This window comes from Pan troglodytes, chromosome 3 (assembly GCF_028858775.2).
Source record: "Pan troglodytes isolate AG18354 chromosome 3, NHGRI_mPanTro3-v2.0_pri, whole genome shotgun sequence".
NCBI lineage: Eukaryota > Metazoa > Chordata > Mammalia > Primates > Hominidae > Pan > Pan troglodytes.
Genome location: NC_072401.2, coordinates 146,202,050 through 146,227,793, shown reverse-complemented (window position 1 = coordinate 146,227,793; position 25,744 = coordinate 146,202,050).

Sequence of the window (25,744 nt, the reverse complement as noted above, 5' to 3'; positions counted from 1 at the left end):
AGCTCTTATTAATTTGAGATATGTTCCATCAATACCTAGGTTATTGGGAGTTTTTAGCATGAAGAGGTGTTGAATTTTATTGAAGGCCTTTTCTGCATCTATTGAGATAATCATGTGGTTTTTGTCATTGATTCTGTTTATGTGATAGATTACGTTTATTGATTTGCATATGTTGAACCAGCCTTGCATCCCAAGGATGAAGCCAACTTGATTGTGGTGGATAAGCTTTTTGATGTGCTGCTGGATTCGGTTTGCCAGTATTTTTTGTTGTTGTTTTTTGAGCATTTTCACATCAACGTTCATCAGGGATATTGGCCTGAAATTTTTTGTTGTTGTTGTTGTGTCTCTGCTGGGTTTTGGTATCAGAATAATGGTGCCCTCATAAAATGAGTTAGGAATGAGTCTTTCTTTTTCCATTGTTTGGAATAGTTTCAGAAGGAATAGTTTCAGTTTGGAATAGTTTCAGAAGCAACTCTTTTTATCTGTGGTAGAATTCGGCTGTGAATCCGTCTGTTCCTTGGCTTTTTTGATTGGTAGGCTATTAATTACTGCCTCAATTTCAGAACTTGTTATTGGTCTATGCAGGGATTTGACTTCTTCCTGCTTTAGTATTGGGAGGTTGTATGTGTCCAGGAATTTATCAATTTCTTATAGATTTTCTAGTTTATTTGCATAGAGGTGTTTATAGTATTCTCTGATGGTAGTTTGTATTTCTGTGAGATCAATTGTGATCTCCCCTTTATCATTTTTTTATTGTGTCTATTTGATTCTTCTCTCTTTTCTTCTTTATTAGTCTGGCTAGTGGTCAATTTTGTTAATCTTTTCAAAAAACCAGCTCCTGGATTCATTGATTTTTTGAAGGGTTTTTCGTGTCTTATCTCCTTCAGTTCTGCGCTCATCTTAGTTATTTCTTGTCTTCTGCTAGTTTTCGAATTTGTTTGCTCTTGCTTCTCTAGTTCTTTTAATTGTGATGTTAGGGTGTTGATTTTAGATCTTTCCCAGTTTCTCCCATGGGCATTTGGTGCTATAAATTTCCCTCTAAACACTGCTTAAACTGAGTCCCAGAGATTCTGGTATGTTGTGTCTTTGTTCTCACTGGTTTCAAAGAACTTCTTTATTTCTGCCTTAATTTTGTTATTTACCCAGTAGTCACTTAGCAGCAGGTTGTTCAGTTTCCATGTAGTTGTGCAGTTTTGAGTGAGTTTCTTAATCCTGAGTTCTAATTTGGTTGCACTGTGGTCTGAGAGACAGTTTGTTATGACTTCCATTCTTTTGAATTTGCTGAGGAGTGTTTTACTTCCAATTATGTGATCAATTTTAGAATAAGTGCAATGTGGTGCTGAGAAAAATGTATATTCTGTTGATTTGGGGTGGAGAGTTCTGTAGGTGTCTATTAGGTCTCCTTGGTCCAGAGCTGAGTTCAAGTCCTGAATATCTTTGTTAATTTTCTGTCTCATTGATCTGTCTAATATTGACAGGGGGTGTTAAAGTCTCCCACAACTATTGTGTGTGAGTCTAAGTTTCTTTGTAGGTCTCTAAGAACTTGCTTTATGAATCTGGGTGCCCCTGTATTGGGTGCATATATATTTAGGATAGTTAGCTCTTCTTGTTGCATTGATTCCTTTAACATTATGTATGCCGTTCTTTGTCTTTTTTGATCTTTGTTTGTTTAAAGTCCTTTTATCAGAGACTAGGATTGCAACCCCTGCTTTTTTTTTACTTTCCATTTGCTTGGTAAATTTCCCTCCATCCCTTTATTTTGAGCCTATCTGTGTCTTTTCATGTGAGATGGGTCTCCTGAATACAGCACATCGATGGGTCTTGACTCTGTCCAATTTGCCAGCCTGTGTCTTTTAATTGGGGCATTTAGCCCATTTACTTTTAACATTAATATTGTTATGTGTGAATTTGATCCTGTCATTATGATGCTAGCTGGTTATTTTGCTCATTAGTTGATGCAGTTTCTTCATCCTTTCAATGTTTTTTACAATTTGATATGTTTTTGCAGTGGCTGGTACTGGTTTTTCCTTTCCATATTTAGTGCTTCTTTCAGGAGCTCTTGTAAGGCAGGCCAGGTGGTGAAAAAAATCTCTCAGCATTTGCTTGTCTGTAAAGGATCGTATTTCTCCTTCGCTTATGAAGCTTAGTTTGGCTGGATATGAAATTCTGGGTTGAAAATTATTTTCTTTAAGAATGTTGAATATTGGCCCCCACTCTCTTCTGGCTTGTAGGGTTTCTGCAGAGAGATCTGCTGTTAGTCTATTGGGCTTCCCTTTGTGTGTAACCCGACCTTTCTCTCTGGCTGCCCTTAACATTTTTTCCTTCATTTCAACCTTGGTGAATTTGATGATTATTTGTCTTTGGGTTGTTTTTCTTGAGGAGTATCTTTGTGGTGTTCTCTGTATTTCCTGAATTTGAATGTTGGCCTGTCTTGCTAGGTAGGGGAAGTTCTTCTGGATAATATCCTGAAGAGTGTTTTCCAACTTGGTTCCATCTTCCCCGTCACTTTCAGGTACACCAATCAAACGTAGGTTTGGTCTTTTCACATAGTCTCATATTTCTTGGAAGCTTTGTTTGTGCCTTTTTATTCTTTTTCCTCTGATCTTGTTTTCACGCTTTCTTTCATTAAGTTGATCTTCAATCTCTGATATCCTTTCTTTTGCTTGACCGATTCAGCTATTGTTTCTTGTGTATGCTTCATGAAGTGCTTGTGCTGTGTTTTTCAGCTCCATCAGGTCATTTATGTTCTTCTCTAAATTGGTTATTCTAGTTAGCAATTCCTCTAACCTTTTTGCAAGGTTCTTAGCTTCCTTGCATTGGGTTAGAATATGCTCCTTTAGCTCAGAGAAGTTTGTTATTACCCAGTTTCTGAAGCCTACTATGTCAATTCGTCAAACTTGTCCTCCATCCAGTTTTGTTCCCTTGTTGGTGAGGAGTTGTGATCCTTTGGAGGAGAAGAGGCATTCTGGTTTTTGCAATTTTCATCCTTTTGTGCTGGATTTTCCCTCATCTTCGTGGATTTACCTACCTTTGGTCTTTGATGTTGGTGACCTTCAGATGGGGTTTGGCTGTGGACATCCTTTTTGTTGATGTTGATGTTATTCCTTTCTGTTTGTTAGTTTTTCTTCTAACAGTCAGGCCCCTCAGCTGCAGGTCAGCTGGAGTTTGCTCGAGGTCCACTCCACACCCTGTTTGCCTGGGTATCACCAGCGGAGACTGCAGAACAGCAAAGATTCCTGCTTGTACCTTCCTCTGGAAGCTTTGTCCCAGAGGGGCACCCACCAGATGCCAGTCGGAGCTCTCCTGTATGAGGTGTCTGTTGACCCCTACTTGGAGGTGTCTCCCAGTCAGGACGCATGGGGATCAGGGACCCACTTGAGGAGGCAGTCTGTCCCTTAGCAGAGCTCAAACTCTGTGCTGGGAGATCCGCTGCTCTCTTCAGAGCTGACAAGCAGGAGTGTTTAAGTCTGCTGAAGCGGCACTCACTGCTGCCCCTTCCCCCAGGTGCTCTGTCTCAGGGTGATGGGAGTTTTATCTATAAGCCCCTGACTGGGGCTGCTGTCTTTCTTTCAGAGATGCCCTGCCCAGAAAGAAGGAATCTAGAGAGGCAGTCTGGCTGCAGCAGCTTTGCCAAGCTGCGGTGGGCTCTGCCCAGTTCAAACTTCCAGGTGGCTTTGTTTACACTGTGAGGGAAAAACCATCTATACCAGCCCCAGTAAAGGCAGACACCCCTCCCCCTACCAAGCTCAAGCATCCCAGGTCAACTTCAGACTGCTCTGCTGGCAGCAAGAATTTCAAGCCAGTAGATTTTAGCTTGCTGGGATCTGTGAGTGTGGGATCTGCTGAGCTAGACCACTTGGCTCCCTGGCTTCAGCCCTCTTTCTAGGGGAGTGAATGGTTCTGTCTAACTGGCATTCCAGGCGCCACTGGGGTATTAAAAAAAAACTCCTGTAGCTAGCTCAGTGTCTGCCCAGTCGCCCAGTTTCGTGCTTGAAACCCAGGGCCCTGGTGGTGTAGCCACTCGAGGGAATCTCCTGTTCTGCGGGTTGCAAAGACCATGGGAAAAGCCTGGTATCTGGGCCAGAATGTACCATTCCTCATGGCACAGTCCCTCAGAGCTTCCCTTGGCTAGGGGAAGGAGTTCCCTGACCCCTTGCACTTCCCACGTGAGGCAACGCCCCACCCTGCTTTGGCTTGCCCTCCATGGGCTGCACCCACTGTCTAACCAGTCCCAATATGATGAGCTAGGTACCTCAGTTGGAAATGCAGAAATTACCTGACTTCTGCTTTGATCTAGCTGGGAGCTGCAGACTGGAGCTTTTCCTATTTGGTCATCTTGCCAGCCACCTCTCAGGTAGTTCTTTATAGCAGTGTGAGGTCAGACTAATACAGCACATATTCCTTTGATATGCTGATTTCTTTTCCTTTGGATAGATACCCAGTAGTGGGATTGTTGGATCATATGGTAGCTCTATTTTTAGTTTTTTTGAGAAATCTCCATACTGTTTTTCATAGTGGTTGTACTAATTTATATTCTTACCAATAGCGTATGAGAGTGCGCTTTTCTCAGCATCCTCACCAGCATCTTTTATTTTTTGTCTTTTAATAATACTCATTGTAACTGGGGTGAGATGATATCTCATTGTGGTTTTGATTTGCATTTAGCTGCCTTATTTTTAAAATGTCAAAAAGCTACCAATGTTGGGAGCATTAGGAGTTATAAAAGAGTCTGGATTGGTGACTATAAATCCTAAAATCTATGATAGTAACAAAAATGAAAGAAGCAGCATTTTTACTAAAATCATTAAAATTCAGTATATGACAATTAATCTATAATTTGCAAAATTTATTTAGTGAACAGATAATTCCCCAGCACTGAGAAGAAATGGAAGCTTATATTTCTATTTCTTTCAAAATCCAATTTGCAAAAGTAAGTTAACTTACTTATTTTCCATCAGAATTTTCTACCTGACTCTAAATACAGAAGTGGCATTTGATTGACAAAATATAAATACACTTATACAATGTTTAATAATTTATAAAAACTATGAAGATCTTATTAAACTAAAAGTTTTTGAAACAGAGAGAAGAGATCCATATATTAAGACTGTGCATATATCGAGGCTACATGGTGTGATGATGAAGAACACCTGCCACTGATTCAGATAAAGTTTTGTTTCCATGCTAATTCTGTTACTTTAAAGCAGTTTCTCAAGCCATCGAATCCCTGTTTTCTTATCTGTAAAATGGGAATGGTAAGTGCCTACTTGGAATGTAATTGAGATAATATACATGAAATGACACAGCTTGATAAATAGTGACTATTACTATAATTGTTTGCATATAAAGGGTCGTTGTGCATATAGGCTCTGTGTGTGCATATGTCTAGTCAATCAGTAGACAGTCATAAAAACATACTTATATTGAGCTATATTTTCTAGGTCAATATGTATCAAAGTAATTTATTTCTCAAAAACAAAGAGAGAATTGAAAACCAAAATGATAAGCAAGATAACTCTTTTAGGGGTTAAGGAGTAATAACATAGGATCATTTTTCATACCAAAATGAAAGAACATAAAAGAACATATCAAACATGTTTGATAAAAATCAAACATAAAAGAACATGACACACCAGGGCCTGGGAATGCAAAAACTTGAAACTCAGGCTTTCCTGTGTAAAATCCGGATACTCAAAGTGAAAAACTTAGCTATAAACACCTTTCCATTGGCAGAAGAAGATGAGAAACTTGTTTGTTTCTGACTGTATTGTTGCTAGAAAAACGTCTCCTGAAAATTCTTTCCCGTGGCTTACATCACAGTGGGCTCCGAGGTTCATATTACATTACCTGCATAATTTGTGCTCCTAAAGCAAAAGAATTAACGTTAAAACTAGTCCCAGGCCGAAGATGTTTCTAAAGTGCCTAGAAGAAGCAAATGCAAAATAACTCTAAAAGGACATATGCTTTACACAAGCGAAAAGAGATTCTGATTCCACTGACAATGAGCTCACAGTCCAAAATTATAAGATATATGAAGGAAATTTCATTACTATAGTCAGGAATTTGAGGATACATCAAACTGTGGAATTAGATCCTCAAAGGCTTCAGAAAATACAGTAAGTTGATAGTGTTTTCTAAAATAAGCATGTTTAAAACAAAATCATACAAGTAGGAAGCAAAAACAAAAAAAAGACAAAGCAATATTTTTAAAAAAGAAAAGAAACCTGTAGTAAAGACTAAAAAAAGTCTAGAGATGAAAAAGATAATAATTATTACAAAAATACAAAATGCGTGGGTTAAGAGTATATTAAGAATAACAAGGAGAAAATTTATAAAATGAAAGATGGTTTAAAGAAATTTCTAAGAATCCACTACAGAGATAAAAAGTAATAAAATAATAAAAAAAGAGAGGTATGGACCTGGAAAAATGAATGCATACATGTATCCATTAGCAGTATCATAGTAGGCTGGTAAGAAGCCCTCTCACACCAAAGACGCTATGTCATAAGGAGACTACTTGCCAGCCTACACACATCTTTGACTCATTGCCAATACAGATCTACCTCAAATGGAGATAAGTAACAAAGAAAGGAAGCAGCACATATTCTAAACAAATATATTAAGAAAAATAGAAGAAATAACCTGGTTAAAAACAAATGGCATATAAGAACACTTACCAGAAAAATGTTGCCAGTAATGATGGCAAAGTGGAAGCAGAATTAGGAGTAATATTTATTATTTAAACAGATATGAGGGATGGAGGATAGAACTGAGAGGTTCAATTCAAATAAAATGAAAATAAATAAATAGTTTAAAAGAATTAGTAAAGAAACTTTGTAGATATGGTAAAAAAAAAAAAAGCAAAGGAGATATAACATGCACACAATTGGTCACCTTGAAGAAAATAATTGCAAAGTTAATAGAAAAAGCTATTTAATGAGGTGGCTTAAGAAAATAATTCCAAAATAATAGGAAAACTTAAAATGCAGATTGAAAAGACACACTATATTTAAGTAACAATTATCACTGAACTTCAAAGATAAATTAGAAATTTGCTGAATATCAAGGCAAAAAGTTATAGCTACCTTTAATGGGAAATTTGTTTCAGATTTCCCCATGGCAAGTTTTATTCCTAGAACCCAGTGTAGAATGCCTATAATGTGTACAAAGAAAGGAAAACGTGACTCAATAATTTCTACTCATTCACTGTTGTTCAAGTAAAAGAAAACATAAACGCAGTTTGAAGGCATTAGAAGCCAGTTAATGTAGTTCCTATGAGCCTTCCTTGGAAAAGCTACTAGAGTATAAGTTTAACTCAAGAGATATATATTTATTACAATTAAAGCAAATATGTGGAATGTACTTCTGGCCATGATTTAAATGCTATACATCTTGAAAATGTACAAAAGGATAAGTAATAATAGGAGGGAAAGGGAGAAAGAAAGTGGAATGGTATAATTACAATGTTTTATAGTTGTGGATAAAACAGATTGTTTAAAATTGATTATTAAAGCATTAGAACTATAATTGCTTTAAAGGTATAGGTAAAGAATAAGACAAGTCTAATGAATATATAAATAAGTACAAATACAAATATACAGACATAATATATTCAAGAGATGAAGGTGAGAGAAGAGAAAAGGGAACAAAGTAGAAATATAGTACTTTTATCATTGCTAAGCATTTGAAGTCACAGGTACTATGGAAATGGAGAATTATAGTTTTAGTTATGAAAGTAACAACTCGAAAGAAAATGCAAGCCTTCTGAATTGTCAAGAAACACATATGTACTACAGAACGAAGTGAAGATATAATAAAATATATTCAAAAGCAATACAAATATAAACATTATCTAACCTATGATGGCAGAACTAAAGATAAAACACATCTGTGATATCAATAATGCTCATCTATCTTTTAAAAAGACTCACAATGGATATCAAAGTAAGCCCAACGATATGCTCTTTATAAGACTAATGTCTAAAAACTGTTAAGATTTAAAGTAAAATGAATGACAAAGAACCAGACAAATATAAATTTTGGAAAAATTTATATATATATATTAAATTTATATATACATTTCAAATTTATATATATTTTAAATAACAAAATTTAAAAAGTTGATTTCAGTGAAAAATCATTATGATGAAAAAGGACATAAACCACAATGAAGATATAATGGTTGTGACTATACATAAAAAATAACATGGCAATGTTTTTAAAGCAAAAACTACAGAAAATATAAAAATTAATAAGCAAAAGTAGCATATATTTGAAGTATTAAATTGATGTCTCACACTCCATTACAAAATAAACAAAAAAAGTACATGTAGAGGACAATTAAATAACAAAATCAATAAAGTAGATCTAGTTGATATAGTCTTTTCAGCCTCAATACTGAGTATGAACCTTTTCAAATGCCCACTAAATGATTAAAAGTAACCAAAGAGTAGGTCACAGAGTCAACTTGAATACATGATAAATCAGAAGTAGGTATGGTAGCGACAATATTCTCTTTCAATAGAACAAACTAAAAATATTGACAAAGGAAGAAACGCAAAGGTCTGGAAATTCTTAACGATGTTTTATTATTTTTAAAAATAAATTGTATATATTTAAGCTATACAATATGATGTTATAGGATACATATACAGTGAAATGTTTGCTATAGTGGAACAAATTAACATTCATCATCTCACATTTTCCCCCAGTTGCAAGAGTAGCCATAATCTACTCATTTAGCAAAGATCCTAAATTTAATACACTATTATTAACTATAGTCCCCATATTGTACATTGGATCTTTTCCTTTCTTTGTTTGGTTGATTTCATTTAGCATAATGTCCTCTAGATTCATTCATGTTGTGGCAAATGGCAGGGTCTCCTCCTTTTTTAAGGCTAAATAATATTCCATTTTATATATATCTGTAATAAATTGTGATATTACAATTTCTTTATCCATTTTTCCATTGATGGATACCTAGGTTATTTCACATTTTCACTATAGTGAATAGTACTGCATTGAACATAGAAGTACAGATATCTTTATGAGGTTGTGGTTTAATTTCCTTTGGGTATATAATCAGAAGACAGATTGCTGGATCTTATGGTATAAATATTCCTTAAGAAGAACCTGTCAGGTTAAAGAGGAAATCCAAGGGTAAAGATTGCAGATTATAAAATCTTAGAAAATAAAGATAATAAAAGAAAGCATTGCAAATTAAATCACATTGGATATAAGTAAAAGAGTGTCCAAAGTAAAATTTATAAACTTAAATATTTACATTAGTAAATGATTACTAATAAAAAGCACCCAAATCAATATAGTAGAAAAAGAAATGTAAAATGCAATTAAATAATACATAAAAAGAATGTTAAAGATAAGTAAAGATAAGAATAAATACACAAATGGAATAAAAATAAAAATAAGAAAGAAATTAATGGAGTAGAAAGCAGAAAAAGATGTAAGCATAAATAAATGAAGTGCTGATTCTTTGGGGGCAAAAAACATAAAGTAGATAAACCATTATTAACAAACTAATCAAGAAAAAGGAAGAGAAAATGCAAGAACACAAAATAAGACAATAATGAGAAAATAATCACACAAGTATATGAAGTAAAGAACTTGGCCAGGCGCAGTGGCTCACGCCTGTAACCCCAGCACTTTGGGAGGCCGAGGTGGGCGGATCACGAGGTCAGGAGATCGAGACCATCCTGGCTAACACGGTGAAACTCCGTCTCTACTAAAAAATACATAAAATTAGCCGGGCGTGGTGGCAGGCGACTGTAGTCTCAGCTACTCGGGAGGCTGAGGCAGGAGAATGGAGTGAACCCAGGAGGTGTAGCTTGCAGTGAGCCGAGATCGTGCCACTGCACTCCAGCCTGGGCGACAGAGCGAGACTCCATCTCAAAAAAAAGAAAACAAAAAACAAACAAAAGAAAACTTGAAGTGACTTTGCTTGGCTCTATGCAAATAAATTTGCAAAACAAAATGAAATAACGTTGATAAGAAAACATGAAAAACTGATAGAAAAATAACCAAACAAAAAAGGCCAGAATAACTTATAATGATTGTTGAAAGAATTCTAAGTAAAATATTAGTAAACAGTAGCCTTCAGAACATCAAAAAGATTAACAAATAAAAATAATTTCTTTTATTTTAAAAATGTAAGGGTAATTCAACATTTAAAATAAGTATTAAGAATCAAAAAGGGAAAAATCATACGATCATTTTCATAGATGGCCAAAATATTGTTGTTAATTCTTGATTAAATAAGAAAAAGCTTCTTCTTAAGTATGAAATATTTTGGAATTTAAAATAATAAGGAATATATAATTGGTCACATTATGGAGATTATTATTATATACAGCTATAGATTAAATGAAAATATTATCTAAAGAAATGCAAACTGTTTCTTGTGGCTTGGAATTAATTGCTCTGTCATCAAACACTGAATTTTTATCGGTCTATATTTCAGTCAAGCCAGGTAGAATTGGAAATTATGTATTCTGCACTTCCATGTTAGATGGCTCAAAAATACGGTTTTAGTCATGATGGAATTACTGGTGATGAAAAATTATTTGAAATGTCAATATACCATTATTTCATGAAATGTGATCACAGAGTAAAGCAGAAATCCTAATATATGGCTTCAATTTTATACTTAATAATGGTTTTGTATTGAATTAAATTTATTCAAAATTACATGGTGAGTAAAATGTATAATTTTGTTTCAACATTACTTCTTTTAATTGTTTTGCTTTTAAAATTACCCTTTTAAAGAGGAGTTTTGGGCATTGGCAGAGACTTTCCATGTAGTCTCAAGAAACTACAGGTGTAATTAAATTAATTTATGGTAACTGAACTGTTTCCTCTAAGTAGGAATCTTAGAAAAAAAATGCGTTTCTTTTATGCTGTAAGAATCATTTTAATGGACTCATTTTTTATTCTAATTCTTTTCATTTATTGATAAATTCTCATCTTTAATGTGACTATATACAAAGCAAAAACAATGCAAGGATGGAAAAAATTCTTCCTAGTGGACTTTCAGTTCCATTCAAAAATAAAGTTCAATTGTAAACTTTATAAAATAAATGCATGTCTGAATCTATCCTCTTTTAATTTAGAGCTCAATATAACAAAACAGAAGTTATATGTGGCCTAATTTAGTCTTCTGTGTCTGGTTTACACTGACTGGGCAGTAAAAAGAGCACTAGAATTGATGTAAGAAGCCTTGGAAAAGTAACTGTTAAGAGTCTTATTCTTCTTCCTGAAAATGTTTGGGCAAGTATTTTAATCCTTATAAATCTAAGTTCTGTTATCTGAAAAACAAGGATTAGATGAGTATGATGGTTAGTTTTTTATGTCAACTTGGCTAGGCTATAGCACCCAGTTATTCAATCAAACTTTAGTCTAGATTTTGCTGTGAAGGTGTTTTTTAGACGTGGTTATCATATACAATCAGTTGACTTTAAAGAAGATTATCAGTAATGTGGGTGGGACTCATCTAATCAGTTCAAAGGCCTTAAAAGCAAAAATAGAGGTTTCCTAGAGAAGAAGAAATTTTGTTTCAGGACTGCAGCATCAATTATTTCCTGAGTTACCAGCCTGCCAGCCTGCCAGCTTGCCAGCCTGCCCTATGTATTTTGGAATTCCCAGCCCTCACAATTGCATCATTGTATAAGCTAATTCACATTAAAAGTTTCTTGAGGCCGGGTGCGGTGGCTCATGCCTGTAATCCCAGCACTTTGGGAGGCCAAGGTGGGCGGATCACCTGAGGTCAGTAGTTTGAGACCAGCCTGGCCAACATGGAGAAACCCCACCTGTACTAAAAATACAAAATTAGCCGGGCGTGGTGGCACATGCTTGTAATCCCAGCTACTCGGGAGGCTGAGGCAGGAGAATCGCTTGAACCCAGGAGGCGGAGGTTGTGGTGAGCCGAGACTGTGCCATTGCACTCCAGCCTGAGCAACAAGAGCAAAACGCCATCTCAAAAAAAAAAAAAAAGTCTCATCATACATACGTACACACATCTCTCTCTCTATGTATATACCTATCTACATACAAATGTGTCTTACATATAGTCCAAGATATTCATGAAAGACTGTTCTTGCTGTTCCTACTACCTGTAATAGTCTTTCCCAGGTGCCTACATCATACTCTTTTCCTTCAGGTCTTTCTTCTCATTGAGACCTTCCCTGAACACCCTATTTATAATTGTGGCCATTCAGCAGGCTTTTCTCTCTTCCTTTTTTTTTTCCTTTTGTCTAGAACACTTATTACTCTCTGACAAACTATTTATTTCACTTACTATTTAAAAAAATCTGTCTTATTCTAGTAGAATGAAAGCTCTATGACCCATTAAACAGTCCCTCTGAATGAGTTTCTCCAGTCTTTTCCATTTGAGTTTGTCCTTCAGAGTCCTCAGTGTAAATCTAAGACCTAACTCTGACTTACATAAAACACTTAAATGCTCAGGACTGCCCAGTAGAACTTTCTGTGCTGATGGGAATATTCCATAATCTGCACTCTCCATGGTAGCCCTAAACTTCACATGACTTTTTTTTTTTTTTTTTGCAACGGCATCTCACTCTGTCCCCCAGGCTGGAGTGCAGTGGCGCCATATCGGCTCACTGCAATCTCTGCCTCCCAGGTTCAACTGATTCTCCTGCCTCAGCCTCCTGAGTAGCTAGGACTACAGGCGCCCGCTGCCACGCCCAGCTAATTGTTTGTATTTTTAGTAGAGACGTGGTTTCACCGTTTTGCCCAGGCTGATCTCAAACTCCTGAGCTCAGGCAATTGCCTGCCTCAGCCTCCCAAAGTGCTAAGATTACAGGCGTGAGCCACAGCACCCGGCCCACATGACTATTGAGCACATAAGATGTGACTAGTGCACCTCAGGAACTAAAATTTTATCTTTTAAAATACTACTTAATTTAAATTGAACCAGCTATCTGTAGCTAGTGGTAGAGTGTGTTGGACAGCACAGACCTTTGTAATAAACTCCAGTTCCTCTATGTTGATTGCTTCCTGATTTCTTCAACATAATTTCTCTTTGCCTACAATTCACACTTTATAAAACAGAAAAACTGCAATATGTGAAGTGTTCCAAACACATTCTATGAGTTCTCAATTTGATATATTTGGTGATGTGGTCCTCACAATCTTCTGTGCTCCAAGCTCACCTCTCTGTTGCCTGGCTAACTCCTCATTATTAACAATTCAACTCAGGACTCATTCCCCCAGGGTCATCCCAGCTGGATCAGGTGCTCTTCCTGTCTTATAATTGACAGCACGTAGATATGCAGTTGTACTTTTAGTATTGGACTGTATTCATCTGTTTATGTCTCTGTCTCCCCTTCCAGATGCTGGCCTCCTTGAAGTCAGGCTCTATTCCTGTCTATATTTTGAGTTCCTAGCTCAGTGCCTGGATCATTATTAGTGCTCAATAAATAACTGTTGAATAAATGAAGGAAAGAAGAAAAGCACTGGACCAAGGACGGTGTTAGAATGCCTTGGCCTGAGTCACATGCCAATTTCTATAACCCTTTTTGCTCTTTTTGCTCCTATTAATAACAAGAGCTAGGTAAGTATAAGACTCCCTGTCATAGGGTTGGCTTCAACTCCATTGTAAGTAATCTCCTTATAGAGAAACAAAAAGAGGTGAGACCACAGTATTAAATAATGTCCTGTTGGATGCTGGAGATGCCTGGCCTGTGTTCTGTTTCTCTGTGTTCATATAGGAGCAAAAAAAACAAAAAGGGTTGTAGAAATTGGCATGCGAGTTAGGCCAAGGCATTCTCACATAGCACCTGGTCCAGTGCTTTTCTTCCTTCCTTTATTTATTCAACAAATATTTATTGAGCACTAACATTGAGCCAGGCACTGAGCTAGGAATGCAAAATATAGAGAGGAATAGGGCCTGACTTTAAGAGGCAAGCATCTAGAAGGGGAGACAGAGACATAAACAGATGAATACTGTCCAATAGTAACCACAGCCACAGATCTATGTGCTGTCAATTACAAGACAGGAAGAGCACCTGATCCAGCTGGGATGGCCTCAGGGGAATAAGTCTTGAGTTGGATTGTTAATAATGAGGAGTTAGCCAGGCATAATATCATTAGCCACACAAAAGGCAGCTTTTGAAGCATGTTTATAATCATTTAATAATTTCCTCCCTCACTGTTTCTCACCATCCTTGAAGGTCTTGTCTGGGAAAGAAGAAATCTGAGTACTGACCACAGCAGAATCACTCTGCCAGATTTGCCTTTTCAGAGAGATTGTAGCTATCACCTATGATCCATCTGTGGCCATGGATAGTTCTGAGGGTGATATGACTCTAGCTGGAAGAAAAATATCTTTCTCCTGAATGAGTTATTTCTGATTCTTCAAATGACACAGAATAGCACAAATTTATAATATAAGAAATTTTGCGGCTAATTCTTGTTTCTTACTAGGTTAGGCCTTTATAGTGGATAGTCCTGATGTACCTAAAAAACACATCTATAGTGTATTCAAAGAGTTAAAAGGGGGCAAGGAAGGATCTAGGGAGAGGTGGGTAAGGGGAAAAGGCAATAAATCTCAGGCCCATGGGATTTGGACAACAAACTGCACTGGCAAATCTAACAACTGCCAGCTCTGGAATGTGTCAGCATAATATCATACTAACTGTTACCTAGTAGGTTGTCAGAATTCTAAGAAATGTGAAGATCAAAAATGTTACAACTGGGAGGTATTCCAAATGGTTTTCAATGTATATCTGCTGAAACAAGGAGGCTATTAAAATGCCCTTTAAAAAGTCCCATTAAAGTAACAATCCAATAAAAGGAGTGTATAATCTGAGAGCTTTGAGGCCAACAGCAAGTGAGTGCCAACATAGCTTACTGACTTTATTGGAGGGGTTTTTAAAATCTTTTGTTTTCCTCTTTGTGTGCTGAGCAGTGACTTTTAGTGTTGCTTCCCCAGTAAGCAATTTTATGTAACCATCTCTACCATCAAAAAAACTGTAACATGTATGTGTATCTGCATACAGAAATACAAAAGTATGACAAATGGAAATTTTTGCAGAAAATGGAGGTAATCTGGAGATAAGCAGGTTATAAGGAAAAGTAAAATCTTAATTCACTGACCCATTGGATATCAATATTATGCCCCAGAAAATAATCAATTTCAAGTTCTGGCAGAAACATTGCAGCCTCACTGAAAAGAAAACAAAAAAAAACTACACAAGCTTTTGATTATCAAACTATTTAAATTGAATGGTATGATGTATGAATAGCTGAGAAAAAATTGGGGGTCTCTCGATTTTTAGAATATTAAAAAATATCTTATCCAAGTTTTGTCTGATCTCATTAACTAAGTTCTCTTTTGAATTCATTGAGTAGAAATTTGTTGTGTTACTTTAAATCTTGAGTACCTTCTGAAGGAACTAAACTTGTATTTCCTATATACTTTTGCCATCTTGCCATGATGGGAAATACTATCACACACTTTTATTTCCACCTTTTTACCACTATGTTATTCAAAAGTTTTATCTCCAATCTGACAGCCTACATGTTTGAAATAGGGAGCTCTTTCCCTGGTTTCTTCACCCATTGTTCTTTCATTATGAAAACATAACTTTGCTATACAATCATTCATTCATTTTCCACTCATTTATGTAATAAATTGATGACTTGCTATGTGCCAGACCCTTTATTCAGCAATAGAGATCCAACAGGGAATAAGACAGAATTGAAAGTTTTCCTAGCTTTAAGCCTAAAATTGGCAATGGCTCCATGTTTTTTACAAAAAGAATTCAAACTCTTTTGATTAAATAATGAGTATCCCTTATAGTTCTAATTTTACCTCTCACTTTTTTTCCAACATAAATTCCCTACTCTTTTACTTCCAGTCATATTTCATGCTTATTCTCATTTTTACGTGTTTTCTAACTTTGTTTCCTCTGTGGAGATGCAAAAAATTCCTCCCATCTCCATTTGAATTCAATCCACTTTTTAAGGGCAAGCCCTCTCTCTCCCATGGTTTTTGCTGGACTAGGCCAGCCAGATTTAATCTCTCTCTCCTATTTAACATATCCATTTAGCTGAGTAAAATTCCTCTCAAGCCGAATAAATCCTATACCATAACTATTGATCACCTGATTTTCCTTCTCAGTAAATAGCACTGGCATCCATCTGGATGCTTCAGCTAAACCTAGGAAGTATCCTTAATTCTCTTCTTTGCATCAGCACGTCCTATCAACTTTGCCTCCAAAATATATCTCAAACTTAACCTCCATCTCATTCTCCGTTCTTACTTGAGACAAGTTACCATTGTCTCCCCTGCTTAGGGTCAAGGTCTCTCCACCACTGCTTCTCCTTTCATTCTTACTTGGGGAATTGTGTACAGACAGTTCTGTGTCTTTGCAGCAGCTAAGATGATTTCTTTAAAAAATATTTCAGACCCTGTAACTTTTCTTGCTTAAAACCTTCCAATGTCTCTCCATGACACTTAGAAGAAAATCCTGGCCTAACTGGCCTTCCCTATCTCTCTCCTTTGTTGACCCAGTCACTTGATCCTTTCCTCTGCTCCTCAGTCACAGCAAGGTTGTTACTGCCTTTGTCACTTCTGCCTTAGGGTCTTTGAACTAAGTCTACTCTCCATCAGAATGCTGCTTTTCCTCAGTCTTCCTATAGGCTGGCTCCTTGTTGCACAGCTGAAATGTCACCTCCATAGAGACAACTTTGCTTGCCCCAAACCTACCTCCCTTTTTAATAATCATCATAGAAACTGTTACCATGAGACATGTTCTTATTAATTTGTTTACTTTTATCCGTTATCATTTGTTTATTATCCCTTTATCCCCAACTAGAATAGAAACTCTGTAAGAAAAGAGACTGATTTTTCATCAGCACTGAAGCAAGACCTGACTCATGACACTCATGACAAATGAGCAAATGAATGAGTCTGTATAGCACACGTCTGAATGATGAATAAATTGGTTTTCATCATTTTCTAATTGTGTGTCCCATGTATTTTTACTGTTTCCTTAACAACATGAATTTAAGCTTTTCAATCCAAGAGACTGTGCTTTGATTTTGTGTTCAAGATGCCTACAACAAAGTTTGATAATAAGTATTGCGTAAACACATCCTCAATCTCTATTTAAAAATAGCTTGTTTGGATTACCAAATGATCCAGTAATCCAGCTTCTAGGTATGAATCCAAAGGAAATGAAATCAGTGTTGAAGAGATATCTGCATTCCCATGTTCAATGCAGCCCCATTAACAGTAGCCAAGATATGGAAACCAGCTGCATTCATCAATGACTGAATGAATAAAGATAATGTGATGTGTGTATGTATGCTTGTGTTCAGCCTTAAAAATAATGGAATTCTGCTGATTGCAACAACATGAATGAGCATGGAGGGTAATATGCTAAGTGGAATAAGTCAGACACAGAGAGACAAATACTGTATGATCTCATTTATAGGTGAAATCTTAAAAAGTCTAATTCATAGAAAAAGAGAATAGAATGGTTGTTTCCAGGGGCTGGAAGATGGGTGAAAATGGTGGTCAGATGGTCCAAACTTTTAGCTGTAAGATGAATAAGTTCTGGGGCTCTAATGTACAGTATGGTGGCTATAGCTAACAATACTGTATTGTTTACTTGACATCTGCTAAGAGAGTATATCTTAAGTGTCTTCACCACACATACACCAAATAAATAAATAAATAAATAAATAAATAAACAAACCAGGGTAACTACGTGTGATGATGGACATGTCGACTAATTTGAAATATATATATATATGTATAAAACACAATGTTACATATTTCAAATCATCACATCGCACACCTTGAATATATACAATTTTTATTTGTCAATTAAAACCTGATAAAAATTGTTTGATCAAATGTGACTAGAGGTTAGGTGTTTGAGGAACCTATCACATGCCTCTCAACTATTCTGGTTGCCCTTGTTAGGATACATATTACTGTACTCTCACCTTCTCTCCAGGTTAGTGTGCATAGTCCAATAGAGAAACTGATAAGGAAATAACTATTCATCCTGCTTTTCTTTTCAGGTAACGTGCACACTAATGACTTTAAGAATAAAATGTGTCATCTAGGAAGTTCGGAGTGATTTCATCTTACTGTTTTTGGAATAGGTTTGCCAAACTAACGCAGGAACAGAAAACCAAACACTGCATGCTCTCACTTATAAGTGGGAGCTGAACACCAAGGACACATGGATACCGGGAGGGGAACAACACACACTGGGGCCTGTCAGGGGAAGGTGGGGGTGAGGAGAGCATTAGAAAAAATAGCTAATGCATGCTGCGCTTAACACCTAGGTGATGGGTTGATAGGTGCAGCAAACCACCATGGCACACGTTTACCTATGTAACAAACCTGCACATCCTGCACATGTACTCTGGAACTTAAAAAATAAAAAAATAAAAATAAAAAAACAGGTTTACCAGATTTTGCAAGTGAAAATTCAGAATACCCAATTAAAACTGAATTTCAGATAAACAATGAATAATTTTTATATAAGCATGCCCATACAATATTTTTATATAAGCATGCCCATACAATATTTTCTTATCCTAAAAAAGTTTGTTATTTATCTAAAATTCAAATGTGGCCAGGCATCTTGTATTTTGCAGTTTTAATAGACTTACCAGATATTTGTTATATGTTAGCTATATGCTAGTGATAATTTCAACATCTTTGGAACTAGTATTTACTCTTTCAGGTCATTAGCGTGCTCCTGACAAACGATTGCCTTGTAGATCTGCAATATGTGATGTTAAAGAATAATTGTTGCTTCTAGCACTTTTAGACTAAAAACCAGGACTAACAGAAACTAATAAACAGTTTATGTGTGGCTGCTTTGACAGTATAAGCCATTATTGGGTACTCTTTCCCAGAATCACTACCCTTATAGTAACCTTTAGGCCTGGGGGCAAGGGTGACCTATCCACTCCAGTTTGGGACTTCAGCTTGTGGGCTCACTTACACTGAAGTCCGAAATCAGAGTAAATAACACTCCAGGGTAATTTCTTTCAGAGAACATTTGGTCCTTTTCTTTATTTTGTCACTTCAATTATGATACTTATGCTTCAGTGGTGTTCATGTTGGTCATGTTTTTCTGAAACTGAAAATAAATCAAATTCAGTGTCAGCATTTTTCCCTCACATTAAAATGTTTGTGGAGGCCAAAGAAAAATCTGCTCCAGGAAGCACAGATTTTGTAATATCCTTTGTTCAATAGAAAATCAGACTTAAGAAATACACCAACCCTCTAAAATTCCCACTGAGAGATTGCATGATTCGTAACGTTCCACGAGCTTTTCTGTCCTGACCGCTGCTGCCCACTGGCACTCCTGAAACTCACATGAGCTGTTAAAGTCAAATGTGCTCACTTATGAGATTTTGACAACTGGAGAAACATCAGCGGCAAAATACATGCTTTACTTCCATGTCCCATGGAAACATTGGGTTAGACCTTGAGGATTGAGAATTGGAAGACATTTCCTTCAAACAACCTCAAGCTTCCTGTTTATTGTCACAATGAAATAATGGGAGCCTCCAGAAAAGTATGGAGTTCAGTTATGGACATCCCTTGTTAAAGCAAAAGCTGAGTATTTCAGGTGCAGTCTGGGATTCTAGTTCTTTCCAATTTGGCTACTGTTGCTCTTCCTTTAGAAAATATGTTATTGTGACCTGAGGTTGGTGAAAATATCTTTGCACATTGATCTAATTTTTGAGATAGCTGTCACAATGGGAGTGACATGGGAGGCAAGAAGAGATAGATGATGGTATTTCTCCAGTTTCAGGTGAAATCATAGTTCTGTAATTCTATTTCATTAATGCTGTTTTCCATTTCATGAATGATGATTTTATTTTATTTTATTTGTTGATTTGGTTTGAGTATATCACAGTGTTTTAAGTATTTCATTAATATATGTGGCAAATATTTCCTTAGAAACATTTGATTTCCTTCGAAACCTTTAAGCATTTGGTTTTAAAAGCCATTCTGTTTTCTTTATTGTCTGCCTCCATCCTCTACCCCATTATAATTTTGTGGACATATTTGTATTTCTAATCATCTCTCCCATCTACACAGCCAATTAAGCCTCATTAAAGTCAGTCATTAATTCATAAAATATTCATTAAATACTTATCAGGTGCAAGGTACTCTGCCAATATGATACTTCCAGAAACAAGGGTTCCAGCATAGCTGCAAAGAACTGCATTTGGTGTTATAGGAAATACAAAGATCAGCCATATTACCCCAACTCAGAAATGGGAGGGATTAATTCCATTATTGTTAAATCAAAAGTAAATCTTAATCTACTTTCTCTACCATTGTGGAAAAATCTCTGAAACAAATCTAAAATTTTTTTCTACTTACAGTGTATCCTCACACTAGTCAACTCTTCTGAACCTTAGTTTCCTCATCTATGAAATGGGAAGGGGACACATCTAGAGTCCAGCTTGATTATTCCAAAAACCAAATAAGTTTTATATTATGAGTAGTACTGAAGAGTGGCAGTTCAGGACAATGAATATAAGTCTGAGGATTGACTGGGAAAGTAATCATCAAACACTTTACAATACCTCTGGTGCATTCATATGCTGTGTGTTTTAGTTTTCCATTGCTGCATAACAAATTACCCCAAACTTAGTGACATAAAACAAATATAAATCCGTTATCTCACAGTTTTCGTGGGCCAAGAGTCTATACACAGGTCAGCTGGGTCCTCTGCTCATGGCCTTATCAGGCTGAAATCAAGGGGTCAGCCAGGGGTGTGGTCTAATCTCAGGATTTTCTTCCAAGCTCATTCAAGTGATTGGAAGACCTCAGTGCCTTGCAGCTGTAGGACTCATGTCCACGTTTTCTTGCAGGCTGTCAGCCAGAGGTCACTCTCAGTTCTTTGTGGGCACCCATCATTCCTTGCAGATGGCCCTCTCCATAACATAGTAATTTCCTCCTACTATGGCCAGAAATAGAAACCTTTGTACTTTGAATCACTTCTTTCAGGAAGGATGCAGCCTGATATTGTTTGGATCTGTGTCCCCACCAAATCTCAGGTTGAATTATAATCCCCAGTGTTGGAAGTGGGACCTGGAGGAAGATGATTGGATCATGGGGGTGGACTTCTCATTAATAGCTTAGCACCATCCCCTTGGTGCTGTTCTCATGATAGTGGGTGAGTTATCGTGAGATCTGGTTGTTTAACAGTGTATAGCACCTCCCACCTCTCTCTCTTCCTCCTGCTCCGGCCACGTGAGCTACTGGCTCCCCCTTTGCCTTCCACCATGACTGTAAGTTTCCTGGGGGCTTCCTAGAATCAGAAGCCATTATGTTTTTTGTACAACCTGCAGAACCATGAGCCAATTAAACCTCTATTCTTCATTAATTACCCATTCTCATAGCAATGCTAGAAGGGACTAATACACAACCCCTTTTCAGGGCTCACCTGAGTAGCTCACCTAATTAGGTCAATTAACTGAAGTTCAACTGATTTGGGGCCTTAGTTAACTCAGTGTAATCTTTTCACCTTTGCTATAGAAGGTAGCCTATAAATTATAGGAGTGAAATTCATCATATTCAAAGTCTTGTTCTCACTCAAGAAATGGGGGGTACACAGGGTGTATCTACCTGAGGTGGGAATTTCAAAATTAGGCCCATAACACTGCAAAATAATAGATGCTAGGTATGAAGAACCCCACAGAAAATGGAGAATTCTAAGATGAAAGATCGGGCTGCTTTTTAGCACCTGTGAATGAGAAAGCAGCTTCATGTCTTAAATCAGCTGAAATACATAGAGAACAAATTTTCACTTGGATAAAGTGGAATAGACGAGAAAGATAAAGTCAGAGAATGAAATGAGTTCAGGAAGATATTCTAATCTCTTACAGTAATGAGCTTTATTATCAACTAGCCATTTAAAACAAAATCACTCAATCCACTTCACACAAGAATAAAAATGGATCGACAGAGACTCAGACTTCTCCAATACAATCTCTCAAGCCTCTAGTTACTAACACTGTGTCTTTTATTTCTAGTACCATTTTAAATATTTTTCGTAAGCAAGAAACTAAATTCACTGCTTCAGACAATAGTGTCTACTTATAAACATTCTGAACAAATTTAAAGAATGTAAAACATCCAGGTATTTTTGAGGAAAGGGTTTAGTTTGGGAAAGAAATATGCAAAGACACAGTTGGTTAGTGCCTGAGTCGGCCAACAAATGTTTCCACTTTGGCAAAATTGATTTGATAATTTATTCAGGAATCCTGACTAGTGAAGAAAGTGATGAACACATATTTTCCTTCAGGTAAATCCAAATCTTCTCTCTCTCTTTTTTGCCTACATCTCTCTGTGGCTTCTCTGCCTCTTTCATTTTTCTTTGGAGGTCAAGGTCAGGAAGGGAGAAAGAATGAGGCAGCAGTCTGAGACTTTACAATAAATAAAGAGATAAATGAGGCTACTCTTTTCCCCAGAGCACTGTACAAGAAACTAGTAGCTTCACAGAAAAACAGTAGCTGCCTTGCATCTTGGGTGGCTTTGCCTTGGTGATACATCACATTTATGATGGTACTTGTCGTAGTTCATTAACTTGCCTATCCCATTATATTCGGTCACAATGGGACGGTACTCAAAACAACATGCCTGAAATTGAAGACAGATGGCCAAGTAAGGGACTAAAGAGTTTGTTATAATCATTTACTATTTCCTTCTTTATTCTGTTTTTCTCTCCATTTGTTATGAGTTCCATGTAAGGACATTTACACATTTTTAAAAGTGACATTTCTTTGGTAAGTAAACAACAAAAGTCATGAGGCAGGCAAGGACAAGTTGATAGTCTGCTATACCATCAGCTGGAAGCAATATTTGCCTTTGGCAATGCTATTTATCTCTACATTTGCACAGGTTTATGATTGTAGAAAGCTAAAACAAAAGGAATTTTACTTTTTTTGTTCTGTCTCTGCAGGAGGTTTGTGCAGCTAAAATATCTGACTCCTAAAATGGAGTTTCCTGAAATTATTCCTTACTCATAGTGTAATGAGGTAAGTCCACAAATCATGTCCATTCAAAGTAAAAGTATATGACACAATGTTCTGACTTTTAACAAATGGCATTCATACCAATTTTGATCTGACTGCCTGGGATTTATAAAGTATACCAGATCTATTTCTTTTTAGGCTTTGTATTAATCTCAATTCCTTAGAGTCCAGTGCAAAGGTAGAAATTAATCCTTGGTGAAGCTTCCTTTTTCTAAATACACATACATATACCTCCATATATTTCTCCCTAATGGGGAGACTTCCCAATATAGGCTTATTGACTATTTTTTAAAACTTATTATTTTTATTGTGGTAAAATACACATAATATAAAATGTACCATCTTAACCATTTTTAAGTTTGCAGTTCAGTGGTATACCTCCATATATTTTAAAGATTATTTTCAAAATTTTTAATCAGCACGAGAACTTCCAATATTAAAACAGTTCTTGGGAAACCATTCTAAGGACTTGCATGCAGATGAGTGTACCCAAGTTTGGCAAAACTATTCATGTGATAATATTAGAGAGACAAACTGATTTGGAAATATGAGTGGAAAGGGCAAAATAATAAATAATATTCAGAAGGCATTTTATATGCCTGGTTCTAAGAACAAAGTCTGCCATTTCCTGCATGGTTTTATACTGGGTTTTGTTGAAGAGATTGTATGTATACAGGGAAGGCAATTTATTTAGGTATGTAGATATAAAATTATATTCATTTTGTTTTCTAAATAAGAAAGTGATTTAAAATTTTAACAAGAACTTTATAATATTGATAGAATGAATGTAGATGTGAAAATGCCAGAGAGGAATAGCCACACAGAGTAAGGGTAAACAGCGAATTTTCTTTCTGTTTACATTTCAATTCCCAAAGATAATTGTTTAGTCAAGATGTTTAGCTTTGATTGTGGGTCATTAGGGGTCACTAATAAAAGACTCTGTTTAGATTTTACAAGTTTGTTTGAATCTGTATGCATTTTTTCCAGGAATCCAAACTACAATAATACTTGTACATTGACTCTAATGATTACGGCATGAAGTGTCATTGAAAATATTGGTCACATTTAGAATCTGTAGATACACAAATACAACTGACAAATTATTTAACATTGATAGCAGATATTTGCTGTATGCATTTGAAAAAAAAGAACTGGTGTATTTTTACATTCAGGCAATTTGTAAGTCCCTTCTCGTACGGGAATGTACGTGTGGTACATTGACCTACCAGGGTATATGATGTGGTTCAATGAATATAGGGTTTGCTTGTTTTTGTCAGCTTTTATTATTTTTTATTAAGCAAGTAATATATACTTATTTTTTTAAAAGTATGTAATATATATTAAATTTTTTAATCAACCATAATCTCATTACACTGAGATTCAGATTGTTAGTTAAAATTCTCATGTAAAATCTTCAGAGGGTGTTAAAGCTTTTCTTCAGTAAATCACATTTGTGTTCTTTAGCTTGTTTTTAATAAGAAATAAAATTTTTAAAAGCATCTTAATTGTCCAGCCACATGGAATCCAGTAATGGTGTGTTCTGTTATGTGTAAATAATATGTTTTTATATGCATATGATTTATTTAAATGGTATCGGACTTGCATGTATTGTTTTGAGCTTGCCATTTCAATTAATACTATATTATGAATTGCTCTTTATATTGACGTATACAAATACACACTAACATTTAAGATGGACAGCATCTCATTAAATAGATGTATCAAAATATGTTTAACCAATTCTTCATCATTAGATATTGAGGATATTTCCTTTTTATTTTTTCTGTTACAAACAAGTGAAAATGTAAAAGTGTGACTCCCTGAAGAAAGCTTTGATAATTGTGATATGAGTGCTAACTTCCATGGATTGTAATCAGAGAATCTCACAAAGAGGCTGGATGAGAGGAAGAAGAGGAAAATAGCAACATTATGTGCCAAGCATTGCATTAGGCACTGTATAAACTATTTTTAATCCTCGGCACTATCATCATTTTATAGATGTATCAACCACAGTTCAATAGAGGTTAAGGAATTTCCCATTGTTGCCAAGATAATCATTGGCAGAACTACCTGAAAATGTTGTACTGAGATTCACAAAGTCATCATTTCTTTTGGTTGATGCATGTACCAATAGCTGACCACCCACTTAACCAAGGTATTACCATATAGCTCACAGTTCATACAATGGCTTTGAAAGTTTTTATATAAATTAAACTTTGAAGATTAGATGCTATTTTACTCTGGGCATGGTGGCTCACACCTGTAATCCCAGGACTTTGGGAGGCCGAGGTGGGCGGATCATCTGAGGTCAAGGGTTGGAGATCAGCCTGGCCAATATGGTGAAACCCCATCTTACTAAAAATACAAAAATTAGCCAGGCGTGGTGGCACACGCCTGTGATCCCAGATCCTCTGGAGTCTGAGGCACAAGAATCACTTGAACTCAGTAGACGTAGGTTGGAGTGAGTGACATCGGGCCACTTCTCTCCAGCCTGGACAACAGAGCAAGACTCCATCTCAAAGAAAAAAAAAAGATTAAAAGCTACTTTAAATAATATAGTATTTATATATGTGTATGTAATTATATAAAACATATAATTACGTAACAGGGTACAGAACACTTTAGGAGTACTTTCAGTGGCTCCTCCTTTGTAAGGTCAGCATTCTTGTGCATGTAAGTA